The 17153-nt window shown below is 53.3% G+C and overlaps 1 protein-coding gene and 1 long non-coding RNA gene across 5 annotated transcripts in view; both read right to left on the bottom strand.

Moving 5' to 3' along the window:
• LOC116948566 (zinc finger protein 385D-like) overlaps positions 1–17153 on the bottom strand; it is a 135720-nt gene that overhangs the window by 95058 nt on the left and 23509 nt on the right. The window lies entirely within an intron of this gene.
• LOC142929766 (uncharacterized) lies at positions 1562–9842 on the bottom strand. Its single transcript, XR_012945914.1, has 3 exons — positions 7699–9842; positions 3797–3965; positions 1562–2358 (listed from the first exon to the last, which is right to left on the bottom strand). It is a non-coding gene; the product is annotated as an uncharacterized LOC142929766 (long non-coding RNA).

Raw genomic sequence — 17153 nt, 5'->3', positions numbered from 1 at the left:
TCATCATCATGTAATATATATATTGTTTATTTAGCGCAACATCAAGAAGCGCGTTGGCAGACGCGTGCGCTCGGAATGAGGGAGCGTGTCTTGCAGGAGGAGCGAACTCACAAGATACAACATACCCACTGCAAGCAACCCCTGTAAGACTGATGCAACAACAACAAAAGTATACAGTAAGAGTGACATCATACAGAATGTATAGAACAATGAAATATTGAAGACGAATGAAAACAATCATTGTATTTGATTTAAAACAATACCCCCAAAAAGTATGTCCAATGCCTTCGGGATTGACCGCAGACGTCCATGAATAGTTTTCCGCTAAGTTTAAATGGCAGGGGGGGGGGGGGTTCGCAGTGTGGAGGCTGCCTAAGCCCGCTGCTGGCTTGCTGCTGCTGCTGCTGCAGCTGCGCGTGGCCAATTCGAGTTCCGTTGGGGTCATAGCTGCGCGATGTAACGAATCCCCACGCGCTGATCTCGTCAAAGGAGCATCAACCATCATCACGCGAACTCCGGTGGTCATCCTCGCAGCAGCAGCGGCGGCGGCGGCGGCGGCGGCGGCAGTGACTTAACCACCAAACCAAGACGGCCGTCTGGAGCGCTCTTTCTTCAGATATTGGGAAGCCACTTGAGCAACGCGCCTTTATATCTCGATTGGAAACTCATTTCTTTCTAATTGATTTTTGTCTTCAGTTTATTGCCCCTTTCCCCGCAACTCCGATTAGCACGGTTGGTGCGAAAGAAGTTCAACGTACACACATATGTCCCAAAGAATCTGGGTCACGATTCGATTATTATTTGTTCCAACGTTTACTTGCCCGTGGTACCATCAATCTTCTTCTGAACCGTTTGCACAGTTTTTTTTTTTAATGCGCGGTCACGTGGAATTAGCAGAGCAACTTCGCATATCCGCATGAATCGTACACAGTTGATTCTCACGCCTGTCGGCGCGAGTAACCGTGGGCATCCGAATCAATTCTACACCGGTGCATCATTGTCCCCGCGTATCGGTAGCCAGCCAGCCATGGCGGCGCATTTCAAGAACAATCGGCAGAAACCTTGCGTGACCTGCGACCTCCACACGCCCACCCGCCCACCCCTCCCACCCACCCATCCCCTGGTGCGAGAGTCCAGCAGCCACAACGAGGAGCCGCGGTTCTGGGGACGGCAACCTCCAGAGCGGGGCATGCGGCGTGCCCGAGCTCTGTGGCGTAGGTGGCGGTAGGGGGGGGGGCAGGGTCTCTGTTGGGTCCCTTCGTGGCGGCACCTGTCTTCACGATGACATTTAGAAGGAGGCTTTCCTAACCCCCCCCCCCCCCCCGCCGCTGCCGCCGCCCCCTGGATCATCGCTCACTCCTCCAGAATAAATGAAAACGCACATCTCCTGGCCTGTGGCTATAGCCGTGAAAATAATAAAAATAATAATAAAACAAAAGCAAAGAAAAACCCGATGGCTGCGAGTTGTATTATTTCTTGGTATTTTTCATTTATTCTCACTTCCAAACCAATGCACAGGCGCTTCCGAGGAAAAGGAAGTGTGTTTCCGATTACTTCTGAATGGTATCTGTACCAGCCACTCATGTTGCAGTCATCCAGGTGGATTGTGAGTGGCTGGTACATTCATCTTGGTGGATTGTGAATGACTGGATCAGTGACCCAGGTGAATGTCAGTGGCTGGTGCATTAATCCAGGTGGATTGTGAGTGGCCGGATCAGTGACCCAGGTGAATGTGAGTGGCTGGTGCGGCTCTATACACCCCCTGCAGACAGAGTGAGTCCCCCTTCTCCCCCTCAATGCTGCACCCCGCACTGCACACCACGCACACTGCAAGCGCGGAGAGACTGCAACACACGGGGGTCATGGCTCTGGAACAAGCCTCGAATTGAGAGCTCACGGGAGTGTGATACAAAGCGCCATTCAAAATATCATCCATCACATTACGCAACAAGAATGTGTAAGAAAATGTTTTTTTTTGCAAAACGTTCTTTTAAACGTTTTGCTAAAATATACGCTCTCGAAGGGTTTGAAAATACTTCAGTTATTTTTCTGCAGCAGAAAAAAAATATGTGTAAAACGATACACACACCGTTGCAGAGCCGCGCCTCTGCCAAGTCACACACCCTGAAGTTGTCAGCCTCCCCGTGATGAATTCTTGGTACAGACACCAAGGCTCGGAAACTGGTTTCCCGGGACTAGCGGTGTCGCTCGATGGAACAATCTCCCTGATGATGAAATGGAACGCAGCCAAGGTAAAGCCGCGCGTTAACGCCTCCGGACCCCCGTCGCAAGCGCAGGGGGTGAGCGGCTGCCACGGCGTTCCGCTGCATCCCTGCCCGTGGGGGGAGCCTCCACCACCTGGACGAGACCCGCGGCCACGTTCGAAGAGACGCAAAGTGCGGCGGAGAGCGTGGAAGCCAGCACGGGCGTGGTGGGGCAGGGGATAGACGCCGTTCCAGCAGCGCCAGGCCAATGGCTTCCAGGCACGGCTGCTTCGGAGAGGCCTCGACCACGCGGGTGGTGCTGTTTTCGTCGACCACAAAACTTAATCCGTGCCACCCACTGCCCGATTTCAAGAGAACTTAATAAATAAGTAACAAGGATAAATAAATTAATGCCCGTATAAATAAACGCGATGATGGGCTCCATCGCGTATTAAGTGCGCACTGCAAATCGCAGGAATGTGGCCACCCACTCTGCTCTCAGCAGGTGCCCGCATATTTCTGTCGGAGTAATTCAAACTCTCACTCTTGCCGCCCGAGCGCTCACGGCTGATTAAATAATAATAATAAATGGTGTCTTACTGCGGTGCACGGGAAGGCAACATTAATCAACTCCGATTAGCATCAATAGCAGCGCCGACAGCGCTGCTCCCAACTGCCGGAGACGGCGCTCCGACGCGACACCCGCGGCCCGCCTTTCACGCAAAAACAAAAAAAAAATCACGACCGCAGCGACGTCCTCGCGTGAACGTGGCCAAGCAAAGTGGAGTAAAAGAGCGCGCCGAGGCGCTCACAACAAACGCATTACCCCCGGATCGACCTTCCACGTGGCGTCGCCACGACTCAATGATATTCATCGTCAAATTGTTTGCGATTAGCGAGGCAGCGGCCGCTAAGCTCACGGACACCGAGGCGGCGCGTGCCGGCGGCACGCCGAGAGTCGCCACCCCCCCCACTCCTCCCCCATTTGTCCCGCGTGTGCGCACCGCAGACGCCGCGCGTCGATTATTCACGCGGCGCACGGAGGGGGGTGGGGGGCTGGGTGGGTGGGTGGGGGTTGCGCGCGTTTTTCCACACGGCACGGGTCGTCTGAGCCGTGACTCGAGGTGCCGTCTGATCGTGCGCACCGTGCGCGCGTGCGTTATCCGCCCCGATTGTGAGCATAATTCAGACAAAGACAAAGATCCCTCGCCGTGTAGCCTTAACAAACTGCAGGGGCAAGTGCTGTTAGCGAGCACCTATAAAGGCCGGAACGGCACACGAGGGGGTGGGTGACCAACATCACGCCCGGTCGCCTTTGTCTCCCTCGTGGCGATGTTTGCACATCGCACCAGGTACTAATTTGAGGCTGAGTCGACCTAAAGGAGGCCCAAGACCGGTTCAGTTAATCGTCACTGGTGTTGGCCGTGAGCGGGAATCGAACCCGGGTCGCCAGGTTCATAGCGCAGCCTCCTTAACCGCTACACGATCGCTCCCCACAATACTCACACACACTCACACACACAGACACTCGCAACTCACGGTGTGTGCGCGTGCGTTCGTGTGAATTATCCGCATCGATTGGCGAGGATTACCTGCACTGCGAATCGGGGTGTGCACCCACCGTGCCGCCCAGCGTGCGCACGCCCCGCGTGTGTGTGGACCGCCGCTCGGGCTGCGATGGCGTCCGCTACAGCCTCGTGTAATTGCTCGCAGAGCTCACTGAGCTGTTTGGCCACAGGAGACCCTCCTGCGGCCGTGGGGCTGATGGTTCGGTGAGGGCGCAGGGGGCGCGGTAGGGGGGGGAGGGGTCACACCACAGTTAATACGGCAGCCGTGCAATAAAGAGAGTGGGCAATAGCCGGGGCCCGGTCCCGCGCGTGCACGGGACGCGCGGCGAGTCTCGTATATTTCCCCGAGGATTCGTAATCACAAGAATTAATCTTTTTTGCGTTCGAGCACAAAATAAGATCCTCCTCTCTGCCGCGGTTGAGCAGGTGAGGGGTAGCGAGCGTTCCGAAGGGGATACCCCCCTTGGATACCCCCTCCGCCCGAATACCCACCGACCTTCCAGGTCGCACACCAGTACCTTCGCCGCTCTTTAATTACGAATGCTCCGCGTTGGCTTCCCGCGCGAACAAGGTGGACGACCCCACTTTCATTTGCCTTGAGCCTGCCCAGCTCCCCCCCCCCCCGGGTGACGTCCCACGCTTCGGCAATTACGGTCGCACCTCTTTGGCAATGATGAGGTGTGTGCTTAAGACTCCACGCACGCACGCACACACACACACACAAAAACTTCCACCCACGTTGAACGACGGAAGCTTCCGGCGCGCTCGGGGAAGCAAATTCGCGCATTAATTTGCACGAGTATTCCTGGAGAGGGGAATGCTCGTTTGAATTGTTGAACCTCACACTGGTCTTGTTTGGAAGTTGTCAGATTAAATATTGAGAGGCTCGCCGAGACCACCGCGTGTGAGCGAGCGAGAGCCAGCCAGCGGTTCTGCGCCGGGCTCCTGCCTAGCTGATGGGTAGCAGCACGATGGAGGAGGGAGGGAGAAGAAGCGACAGCATCCCAAGGGCAACTCTCCTTGAAGTCCGTGTCCTGAGGACACCCACGCTGGATATTTTTGAGCGGAGATCGGCAATTACTGTGTGCATCCCAAGCGGCAGTGGACGAGCAACGCGTTGGAAGTGGAGGACGGGTTGAGCTCCCCCGTGCTACCAAGCCTCTGCCGGCCCCCCCGGTCTGGCCACCCACGTGCGCCACATCTCTCGCCGCGCCCGCAGTTTTACTGCAAATTAAAACAGAACGCATCGAAAGCACTAAAGCTCACACGACACGTCGCGTTACTAATGGCTCTCCGCGTTAACGGGTAGGGTAATGCGCTGCCCACTCATTTCGGCGTGAGGCTTAATTAGGATTTTTAAGGATTTGCTGGACACGCCTGAGGCTGAGAGAAGTGAATTAAGAGACGGACCGTGGCCGAGCAAACGTGAGAGGTTCCACAGACGTTGTACCGGGCAAAGTTGGCGGTGTCTCCTCGTTTCACGTGGCTGGGAGTTGCCCAGCTGCATAGGCACCTTCACGTCCCTTAGTTTGGCGAGACGGCGGATGGCCTCGGCGAATTCGTCTGAAACGTCGCCAACGAATGACGGAGGAAAGCTTCTTCACAATTCTGGCAGATCGCCCGATGGAGCTGGTTATAATCACCAGCGAGACGTCGTACTCGAACTGTGTATGCGTTGTGGGTTTACTCTTCAACACACCGGTGTGCTGAAGAAGTAACTAATCGGCACGTTTTGTTTACGTGGCAAACCTTACAAATTGTCCGTGTCGGGTGGTGGTGGGTTGACGGCACTTCTATATTTACGCGATCTAGCCCCCCCCCCAAAAAGCACATCTATTATGGATATTGCTCGCGAAAGCCGACCACGTGTTCATCCGACGATAGAGGCAGCGAGCAGTCGCGTCACGAGGCGATCCATGGTTCTGAGTTGGGCGGCCACAGTCTCACCGAGAACGATGTTTTATTATTATTATTTTTACACACTTTTTATTAACTCAATCTTGTGTATCCTCAAATCTTGTAACTCAATTTTAACCCACTTCCCAATGTGGTATCGACTGCAAACTTGGTATACTTATGTCATACTGATGACAATACTATATTCTAACATTAAAAATAAAAAATATATATATTTTAAACATGATTTTTTTTACATGTTATGTTTCGGCTTGGGTCTTATTGTCCACGCTCAACTGACGTTGGCTGTAATTGGCCATCGTCCCCTTACGTTATGGCAAGCTTCGGGCCCACTTCCTGGAGTCGTGGAGTTTCTTCCATTACTAGTACGGTACATTTCATTAAAGTGTGTTTTAAAAAAGGTTTTTTTTTAATATTACTTTTTTTCCCATTGAGTCCGTGGCAAGTCCCTTCCAGGGGTGGAGACTCAGGGCAGCGATGCACGGTGGCACAGACAACGGCTCACCACAACAACACGTTCATAGCAGCAGCTCGCCAAAACACAACTAATTAAATCGAAGCTCACCAAAATATAACGTACAGAACAACTAGGATTGCCTCAATGTAACTTTTCACGATACGATATTCACTTCCATGATATGACGATTTCCGCGATATCAATTTCCCGTACCTTAATGATTGTATTTGTCATTGCTTTTTTGGAGATGTTTTCTTGCTATACCTCAGTGGTGTATCACTCAACATACATTTCCTCTAAGTCTAAACTAAATAAAACTTTTTATTTTACCAGGTAAGGCTCACTGAGCTACTTAGCTCTTTTTCAGATGCAACTTGGCCACGAATGAAAGCTCAACGAAGTGGCTTATCACGTGGACATTTATAGCAGCCAAATGCTCTAAAGGCATGTTTCTAAACGTGGAGGGTGAAAAGCAGAGGACCGGAGAAAAATCGACGCGACTACGGCTGAGACAGAGAGAGAGAGAGACAGATGCGCAAACTCCAAATATACAGCAGCAAGCGTCAGGGTCGGGATCGCACCCACGCCCTCCTGCATACCAGGCGAGGTAGTTAACATCTCTTAGCCACCGCGGCGTCTATAACCATCGCAGCCTTACAATCTTTGATGCTTATCATGCACGTGCTATGAGTCACAAACTAAATTGTTAAGCAGTGTATATATGTGTGTTGTGGTATCGCCACATTATAGACACCAGAACAACAACATACCAAAACACAATATAGACGATAACACCACACCATGATACAACACGCGAGAGAGACACACTACACCATGACACAGCAGACACACCATTACATCACGGCACAACGTACGAGAACCATTACACAGACTTTGCCTGTAGGGTGAGGGTGAAGTTGCAAGTTGTATGTATGCGTGTGGGACTTCTTTTGCCTGACCAACCGTGCCTGACCAACCGTGCCTGACCAACCGTGCCTGACCAACCGTGCCTGACCAACCGTGCCTGACCAACCGTGCCTGACCAACCGTGCCTGACCAACCGTGCCTGACCAACCGTGCCTGACCAACCGTGCCTGACCAACCGTGCCTGACCAACCGTGCCTGACCAACCGTGCCTGACCAACCGTGCCTGACCAACCGTGCTAATCTGAGGTGCGGGGGTGGACAACAAACTAAACACACAAAAAAAAACACATAGAGAAGTGAGTTTTCAATCGATATTTAAAAGTGCATAGCTCCAGTGGCTTCTTAATATAGGAAGGAAAAGAGATCCAGACGGTGACAAGTCTTTGTTCGACTCTTAGCCAAAAACCGCTGCTGCGAGGATGACCCAGAGTTCTCGTGATGATTGTTTAGGATTTTGTTTAGCCAGCTGAGAACACTCGAGGCAGGGGGCAGAATCTCATCTGCAAGAGTGTCCTGGGTCAACCAAGAGGACAAAAAAAACGAATAACTTCAAGAACGAGCGCACGAATGAAACGAGCGAGATAGGGAATAGAAATCGGCGCAAAAACAACTAAACAGAACCCACCGGACAAATCGACCGCACAGAGGCGCTGTTGTTCCCGTCACGTAAACCACCCCTCACCTTGACTCGATATTGGGGGGGGGGGGGGGGGGGGCTGGGGCGAGCGCTGAGGCCTCCACCCGTAACCTCCCGTGTCCGCGCCGGCCTCGGTGGGAATTCACGCGCACCTTTGTGGAGTGCGCATTCTGAGCCTTGTTACCGAAGTCTTTTCCTGATGGCTTCCTCAATCCGTTAGCAGCCCAATAAACCGCCAGCCCCCGAGGGCCCCGGGTAAATCTTTTATGTGCACCCTCGCAATGCGTATATATATTTTTGGGATGACTACATTTTAAAAATTTAATGTCACGTGCTTTAAGACATTGCAGAACAAGCTTAAATAATATTGTATGGCCTCCAAAAAGAAAAGAAAAACTGTAAAAACCATTTCATGGCGAATTCGCCCACCGTGCCGAACGGACAATAGAGCCACGCTAAGGGCAAAAACACATCACGCATGGAGCATTCCTGCTTACATTGTGCAAAGATTTGCGTATTCCAATTATCCACGAGGAAGCCGACCAGAAAAAGCAATGTGGCCAGGTGTTATTAAATGGCTCACGCTGCTCACGGGGGCGATGTTTAGATGTTAGCTGGGACCGTGCATGGATTTTAATTACAGAGCTAAAGCATTACCACCCCCAGCAGTAATTTCCAACCTCGTACAGCCATGACACAGCCTCCTGGTTCGCCTCTCACGGGATAAAGTATGGCAACTCGTGTCTACAGCCTGCAGCTTCTATAGCCTGGAGCTCTCGCAGCCTGGAGCTCTTAAGGCCTGGAGCTCTCGCAGCCTGGAGCTCTTAAGGCCTGGAGCTCTCGCAGCCTGGAGCTCTTAAGGCCTGGAGCTCTCACAGCCTGGAGCTCTTAAGGCCTGGAGCTCTCACATATAAAAAGATGCCACAATGTAATTGCGGTCACCAATCTCAAGTAATGGACAGCGGAGTAACACCACTGCACTTGCGTTTATGGGTCTCTTTGCGAGGCTATGGGTTTCTATAAAAGTCCGCGGGTCTATATCGGTCTCTGAACCTCCACGTGTATCGCCTTTATTCTAAACCATATGGACGACACCACTGCCCACTTAATCATTCGCCGGCGGCCTTTCAAAACATTCACCAAGTGTGTCCATGTGAGTCTGCGCGTGTTTACGTACGTCTATGGGAGTCAATGCAAGCCTCTTCACTGGGCGACTCGTGAAGCCGTCCACCGACTCACTTCACCAGCCTCGTCATGAACAACCAAACAAACGCTGCTGATCGTCTACCCGCCATGCGAGAGAAGAGGAAGTGTGCGACTCAAAAGGCGAGGAGGGCCCACAGTGGCCTCCACGCAGGCCCGGACTGGCCTGAAGCAAATGCCCGGTGGGGCCGATCCATTTCTAGGGCCGGTGGGCCGGTCCGTGTGGGGGGAAATTGCAAATGTGATCAGGGTAAAAAAAATTTTTAATTAAAATATTTTATTACCTATAACGTGTACGCTCCATTGCTTATTTACGCTCTCAGTTGGCATTAAGTCTCCATAGATTCGGCAGCACCCAAAGATTTTTCCTCACCGGCCCCCCCATTTGTGTTTTTGGACCCAGGACCAAATGGACCAATGAGGATCGCACGGGAAAAAAAAATCACTCCAATACGTCGCCACATCGCAAATCTAGCCACTGGTTACACAGTTGTGGCACAACCAATTAAAAACAAAATACAATAAATAAAAAATTACCCATAGCCCGAATTTGGGCCCGTGTGTTTACAAATTCCTGGGTCCATTTTTAGTCCCATTCCGTCACAGTGGCCTCCACGTGGACCACGCGTGTGGCCATACGTGCTTGACTCGCACGAGCGCCGCGGCTCTGGGCTCCGAGCCACTGAACCTGAGAGCCAACCAAAGGCCCTGCTGGGGCTGCCGCTGCTGTGACCATTGCCAAAATACCAAACGGATTTTCCAGATTGCACCGGCGATAGAGAGAGAGAGAAAGGCAATCATGTCGTCACATAATGGTAATGGGATATTACGGGCACTGTTAATCCGGCCCGGGTCACTGCCGCCCTTTGTGAGCCGCGCGCACAAAAGAGAGGAGCACGGGGAGGTTTTAAATCTCTGATGGGGGGGGGGGGGGGGGGGTTAAGGAGGGGTAATTAAGTACAGAAGAGGTCAGAGCCAGAATCAAATAGAGAAGTTTCAAATTAGAAACCATCGTTGCTGCCGTGATTTATTTACGATTTTAGCGCAGTCGCTCTGCCTAACGACTGCGACAACTTTAAATACAGTGCACACACACGCGAATATGTGAAATGCTTAACGTATTTAAATTATGTTTTCTAGAAACGCTCGTGACTCATTTGGAAGATGTTTCAGGGCCAGTGACTCCCACGTCATTTTCAAATTCCCAGGAACACATTCCACGGTGATGCAGCCCAGACCCCCACCACGCGCGACATTACGGCCGGATAATTGGGGGTGCTATAGTTGGGCTCTCTTGTTCCTGTGCCCCGGTGATGGATGTGGAAGGTTGATTTACGCACAGACGCCTACCTAGGATACTGGTGCCGGGGCAGAGGCAATGCATGCGTTCAAAGACAAAGATCCCCCATATAGCCTGTAAGAGACTGTTGTGGCAAGTGTTGTTCGCGAGCACCGATGAAGGCCTATTTCTCCCCAGTGGCGATGTTTACACACCGCACCAGGTAGCCGTTTGAGGCTGAGTCGCCCTAGGGGAGTCCCAGGACTGGTTTCAAATATTCAGATAGAGTCGCCCACACGCGCACGCACCGCGCCTGTCCCCACGTCCCTCTCCCGCCACCCCGTGTTAAACCCGGGCTGCTGGAAATCCACTGCTGCCCTGCGTGTCACCGCTCACTCGGTTTGCCCGGTGCACGGGGGGCGCTTGCTCTCCTTCGTTGCCGCAGTGAGGGGCGCTTGCGGGCGTCAACGCCGCCGCGAGAAGAATCCCAGGCGGCGGTCGCCTCGTCTCGAAGGCGGTGAGGCCGACGTGACGTTAGCGCAGCGTCTCGCTCGTGCAGAGCAAAAATAGCCACCCCCCGCCCCCCCACCACCCCCCCGCCCCCCCACCACCACCCCCCCCGCCCCCCCACCACCACCCCCCCCGCCATCCCCCCACCACCCCCCCCCCCACCACCCCCACCCCCCCGCGCTCAATCGCCGCTGCGAGGCACCGCGCGTCCTCCCAGAGCGAGTGCTCTGGTCTCACATCTCCCGAGCGTTAGCACTTTTGTATCTAATGTCATATTTTTTTATTTTTTTATTTACAACCCCCCCCCCCGCTTGATAAATTATTCGCTGCAGCATTTGTTTTGGGCGCCGCGCTGTGGCACGTGCAGGGCGTCTGGAATTATGGACGGCCCAAGGGAGAGGCAACATCGGCGGCGGTGGAGGAGGAGGTAGAGGAGGAGGTGGAGGAGGTGGTGATGGTGGAGTAGGTGGAGGAGGAGGTGGAGGAGGTGGAGGAGGTGGAGGAGGAAAAGGTGGTGGAGGAGGTGGAGGAGGAGGTGGAGGAGGAGGTGGAGGTGGTGGAAAAGGTGGAGGAGGTGGAGGAGGTGGAGGAGGTGGTGGTAGAGGAGGTGGAGGAGGTAGAGGAGGAGGTGGAGGAGGTGGAGGAGGAAAAGGTGGTGGAGGAGGTGGAAGTGGAGGAGGAGGTTGTGGAGGAGGTGGAGGAGGTGGAGGAGGTGGAGGAGGTAGAGGAGGAGGTGGAGGAGGTAGAGGAGGAGGAGGTGGAGGAGGAGGTGGAGGAGGAGGTGGAGGTGGAGGAGGTGTAGGAAGTGTAGGAGGAGGAATAGGCCGCGCGCGGCTCGTAACGTCTTACGGGAATGGGTGGGATCCATCAATGAAAGTCAATCACTGTTCTTATGATAACACCACAGCGGAGTGCATTCGTGAGATCAATTTCTCCTTTGAAAGAGGGACACACGAGATGCGTCTGCGTGTCCATTCACGAGCCAGCACGTCGCTTGTTTTGTGATCGTATTTGCCCGTCTGTGATTCGCGAGCGACGTAACTGCATCTTCAATATCTGCCTCACAGCGGACCGGGCAATCGACGGTCAATGTCCTCCGATCATCACCAAGGCCGCGGTGGGTTGGGCACCACAGAAGCTGGCCCAAGTTGCTTGGAGAGGCGCATTTAAGGTCGCGGGATGCACCACGCGGCTGCCCCGGCACGGCCTCTGATAGCACACACGCTGGGCTTCCAAGTCACTTTTGTTTGCCCTGAATAATCACTACAATGCGAAACGGTCAGGACTGGTAAATAACGTATAAATATCTCTCCTTCGCACAGACGTGCGCTCCTCGTGATCAACATCAACGCGGATCACATCGGTTGTGTTTCTTTGTGGTTTTTTTGTGTTTTTATGGAAACGGATTGAGGTTGCGGTAAATTGCGAACGCAGGATAACTGTCACAGTGCGGAGTTTGACTTCTCTATGTCGGGGTGGGGCTTCGCTTTGTCCCTCACATTAGGAATCGCGAGTGAATACAATTAATTATTACTTTCAAATCTATCATTCTAATTTTGTCTATATTGTAAACTACAGAAATGTTTGTATAAATGTGTCCAGTTTGGGGGGGGCGGGGCGTTGTCCCGCCGTGCCCCCCCCAACCTCCGCTCATGATAAATAAATATAAATATTTACATGTAATGTGTTCATGGTTGCTGGGAACAGGGCCCAAAGGCTCAAACGGTGGAGCAGCTGGAAACGTACAGCGGGTGCAGTAGATACGAGTTAGCACGGAACGTGAGATGAGCACGGTAACATTATAAACAAGAGTTGGGGAGTGCATGGGAGAGGGACAATGGGCAGGCAGGGGGCAAGAAAGACAATGGGGGGGGGGGAGAGGGGGAAGAGAATGGGGGGGGGGTGGGAGAGAGACAATGGGGGTGGGCGAAGAGATAATGGGGAGGTGGGGGGAAAGACAATGGAGTGGGGGGAGAGGGGGTGGGGGGGGGGGAGACAATGGGGGTGGGGGACAAACAATGGAGGAGTCGATGGGGGGAGGAGAGACACTGGGGGGGGGGGTGAAGGAGAGACAATGGGGGTGGGGGGAGAGACAATGGGGTGGGGGGGAGAGACAATGGGGGTGGGGTGGGGGAGTCGATGGGGGGGGGGAGAGACAATGGGGGGGGGATAGACAATGGGAGGGGAGAGACAATGGGGGGGGGAGAGACAATGGGAGGGGGGAGAGACAATGGGGGGGAGAGACAATGGGGGGGATAGACAATGGGGGGGGGGGATAGACAATGGGAGGGGGGTGGGGGATAGGCAATGGGGTGGGGGAAAGAAAATGGGGGGGTGGGGAGAGAGACAATGGGGGGGGGGATACACAATGGGGGGGGGGTGGGGGAGAGACAATGGGGGGGGAGAGACAATGGGGGGGGGGGGAGAGAGACAATGGGGGGAGAGAGACAATGGTGGGGGGGGGAGAGAGACAATGGGGGGGGGAGAGACAATGGGGGTGGGGGGAGAGAGACAATGGGGGGGGGGTGGGGAGAGAGACAATGGGGTGGGGGGAGAGACAATGGGGTGGGGGGGAGAGAGACAATGGGGGGGGAGAGACAATGGTGGGGGGGGGGGAGAGAGACAATGGGGGGGGGAGAGACAATGGGGGTGGGGGTAGAGAGACAATGGGGGGAGTGGGGAGAGAGACAATGGGGGGGGGTGGGGAGAGAGACAATGGGGTGGGGGGAGAGAGACAATGGGGTGGAGGGAGAGAGACAATGGGGTGGGGGGAGAGAGACAATGGGAGGGAATTCTACAGTAGAGCAGTGTGCAATTGGGGTGGTTGAATAGGGCCCAGATGAGAGCTGTGACGCGTCGCCATCCATCGCCATCCAATCACAGGGGGAGCCTCTCGCCAGAATGCGACTTTGAGAAAATCGCTCATCGATCTTTCATTCTGACGAAGGAAATCGCAGCTAATCCACCTTCATCAACGGAGTCGCCCTTTGTGCAACATCCTTGGATGGCAGCTGCCCCTTTCCTCCGTATCCTCCATTCGGGATGGGGTGGGGTTCAGGCAGGATTTGTGATTCTGCGGCAAGATTTACATGTGAGAGATTAAAAAAATATATATAAAAAATAATCCGCGCCCTGGCAATTTGTCAAACATTTTATTGGCGTTGGAGACGTTTTACTCTTCATTCGCCCAAAAGATCTGGTTGACGGGGGGAAGCATCCACCAGCGGGTGAATATGACCGTGGGCCACTTTCGAGGACCTGCTCCACGCGTTGAGAAGGGCGAGCAACTCTGTTGCATCTACAGCGACATAATCAGTGCGGCTGTTGCGAGGTAACCCTTACGTTTATTTCAATAATAACATAATTTTTTTTCTTGTCGAGTTACAGCCCTGTGATCCTGTGATCGTGTTAATTATTCTTTTCCCTAATTTTCTTGCCTAATTGCACAATTGAAAAAGCGACAGCTTGTTTCGCTGCACTAATCGCACCGCACGCAACACGTGCTGTCATCATCGCTAATTACCCGAGTGGGGGGGGGGGGGGCAGTACTTGGCCAGGAGCCGATGCGTCAGGCCCCACCGCCCAGGGACGGGAGTCGAACTGAACCGCGAAGCCTCCCGAGGCTTGTGGTGAGGGGGATCGACCGCCGCAGCTACCCTCATCGCCTCATCTCCTACGCCAACCGACGGAAGATGAAGATCCCCCGTATAGCCTTTAAATAGACCTTTCGGGGCAAGTGCTATTAGCGAGCAGCACCTATGGAGCCCGGCGTGGCACGCGAGAGGGAGTGGGTGGGCCAGCACCAAGCCCGACCGCCTTTGTCTCCCCAGTGGCGATGTTTACTGCTCACCGCACCAGGTACTCATTTGAGGCTGCGTCGGCACCCCTTACCCCCGATCTTTCCCACACATCGCATCACTCTCAGAATCAGTATTTATACTGCGGGAGGAATCCGATGAGCTATAAAGCTCTTGTTCACAGATGTCCAGTCGGGACGGTTAAGAACGTTACACTTCACAATAAAGGTTTTTTTGGGTTAGATCGCGTAAGTAGGAATGTGTCGTTACGCTCCACCACCCGACACAGCCAATTAGTAAGGGATTTGTCACGTAAGCAAAACGCCAATTAGTTACTACTTCAGCCCACCGGTGTGTTGGAGGGTAAAGCCACAACATTTACAATTTGAGTCGTACGTCATTTCGCTGGTAATTACATCCAGCATCATCGGGTGGTGGAGGGTTAGGGGCCGTCCATAAATGACGTTACGCGATCTTGGACGATTTTTTACCCGCCCCCCTCGTCACACGGCGTAAAAAAAAAGTCAGACCCCCCCCTCAAATATGACGTCACAAAGCTCTGCCCCCCCCCCAAAAAAATATATAAAACATGCTTCAAATCGCTTTAAATTATTGCCATTGTAGTGCGTATTTAATGTGGCGCTGCACTCTGATGTTTATTATGAATAATATTGGTCGCGAAATCCTGCTACGTGTTAAACTGAAGAACGTTACAATGGTGCAGTTTCACAGATCCACTGTCTTCAACCACTACGCTGCTGCAAACACTATGCATATATAATTACCAGAGCATGTTTTTTGCATGTTTTGCCACAAGTAAGTGTGCTTAATGCAGACTTACTTGTGATGCCTTGCAATAAGTGTGTATATTTGGTGTTTGAACATCTTCACACCTGTTTTAATTGCCAACAGAGGGAAAACTATATTATTATTATTATTTTTTCATCGTTTTGATACTGGCACAAAAAAAGTGCCCACAGATGCCGCGGCTGCAGCTCACAACGCCGCTCCTCCCTCCACACCGCTCAACTCTGGAGCAGCGCAAAACTCTCGCAATGCCCTCGCTCAATTCAAGACACGTGGTGGGTCACTCTCAGCTCTTGCAACGTCGACAGCGCCGAGCAATGGGGGCTTGGCCACTTGATCGCTCCGGTCTCAGGTGCAGGCCGACCGCGACGATGATCAGTGACGATGCTCAACAATTTGAACGCGAACAGATGTTGCCGAAACGCGTTAGGCGATCGCCATCGCTTGCAAATTTCATTCATCGCGCGCGCTACACCGTGTTCACTGCGCACACAACCCACGAGTGTAGCCCCCCACCCACCCATCCCCCCACACCCCCTACACCCACCCTCACCGAAATGCCTTGCCGTGAGAAAATCGGGAGACGGAAACAAAGAGGAGACCCAGCTGCTCGTGCTGCCTGCAGATGGGCCCGGGCCAGCGGTGGCGACGTAGAAGCGCCCTCTTCGAGCTGCGGAAGCCAAAGCTCGCCGCTCCTCTTTGGTAGAGGCATCGTGGCACGGAGATGGGAGCCGCTTCCGACACGTGGCGGCGTGGCGCGCCGTCTCAAACTCACACATTGTGTCCGATGCTATAATAATAATGATATATATATAAAGAACAAAACGAAAAACGACCCAGAAGCGTTCAGCAGTACCGGCTCCTGCGCACTTGGAGCAGTTGTTGTTAAGAGCTTCAGATGTTCGAATGAAGGAGTCACCTGAGCAACGGGAAGGGTTCCACTCGCCGAGACGCAGCGCCCCAAGCCGGGTACGCAGCTGAGATGAAATCGTCAGACTTGGTCTCCCAGGACCAATTGTGCGCGAGCCGCTCTCTCCACATTCGCTCCTCACCCCTGTGCTCTCTCGACTCTCTCCCTCCCCTCCGTCTCTCTCTTCCCTCAATCAATCATCTCCCTTCCATCGCTCCCTCCCCTCCATCGCCCCCTCCCCCTCCATCGCCCCCTCCCCTCAATCTCTCGCTGCTCTTCATGTCTAACTCCTCAGCCCCCCCCCCATTTCCCCCTCTCCTCACTGCCTCATGCCCTGAACCTTAAACCGCATGGTGCGTGAGTGGACACCGGGTGAAGACCCCGCGATTTATCCAGAGCAACCGAGTGAGGGCTGATTGGTTCTGTCGCCCTCTGCTCCGAGGAGGAGATGCAAGATCGCGCGAGAGTGTGAGTCCACGCAGTGCCGGATAAAGCTAGTGCGGGGCCTGTAGCATATGCTGTTATAAAGGGGCCCTAAATATAAACTAACACGTTTAACTTGCATACTAAATGTATTGCATTTTTTGTTCATTTGCTATACAGTCAGATAATACGACAAATCGCTAACCTTAAACACGCAGTCGTTCATAAACGTTGAAGGCGGTACAGTACTATAGTAATAGAGCAAGTGCAGAATCACTGAACCGGAATTGATAGCTTGAAAGCATTTAGCGCGGGGCTCTTGAAAGTGCGGGGCCCGTAGCTACTACATATGCAGTAGCTACTACATCTGTAGATACTTTTGCTACTGGGATAATCCTGCACTGGGTTCACGTAACGAGCGGTGGCTCCAAGTTCCACTGCCTGAGCCTCTCAACGCGTGGTGATGAGAACGTGTGGTGGTGGTGATGTCCCTGTGCTGTCTGTTTGAAAAAGC

Source organism: Petromyzon marinus, chromosome 34 (assembly GCF_048934315.1).
Source record: "Petromyzon marinus isolate PM22_M1 ecotype Great Lakes invasive population chromosome 34, UKy_Petmar_22M1.pri1.0, whole genome shotgun sequence".
Classification (NCBI taxonomy): domain Eukaryota; kingdom Metazoa; phylum Chordata; class Hyperoartia; order Petromyzontiformes; family Petromyzontidae; genus Petromyzon; species Petromyzon marinus.
The sequence above is the reverse complement of the archived record's forward strand: the minus strand, read 5'-3'. Positions and strand labels throughout refer to the sequence as shown.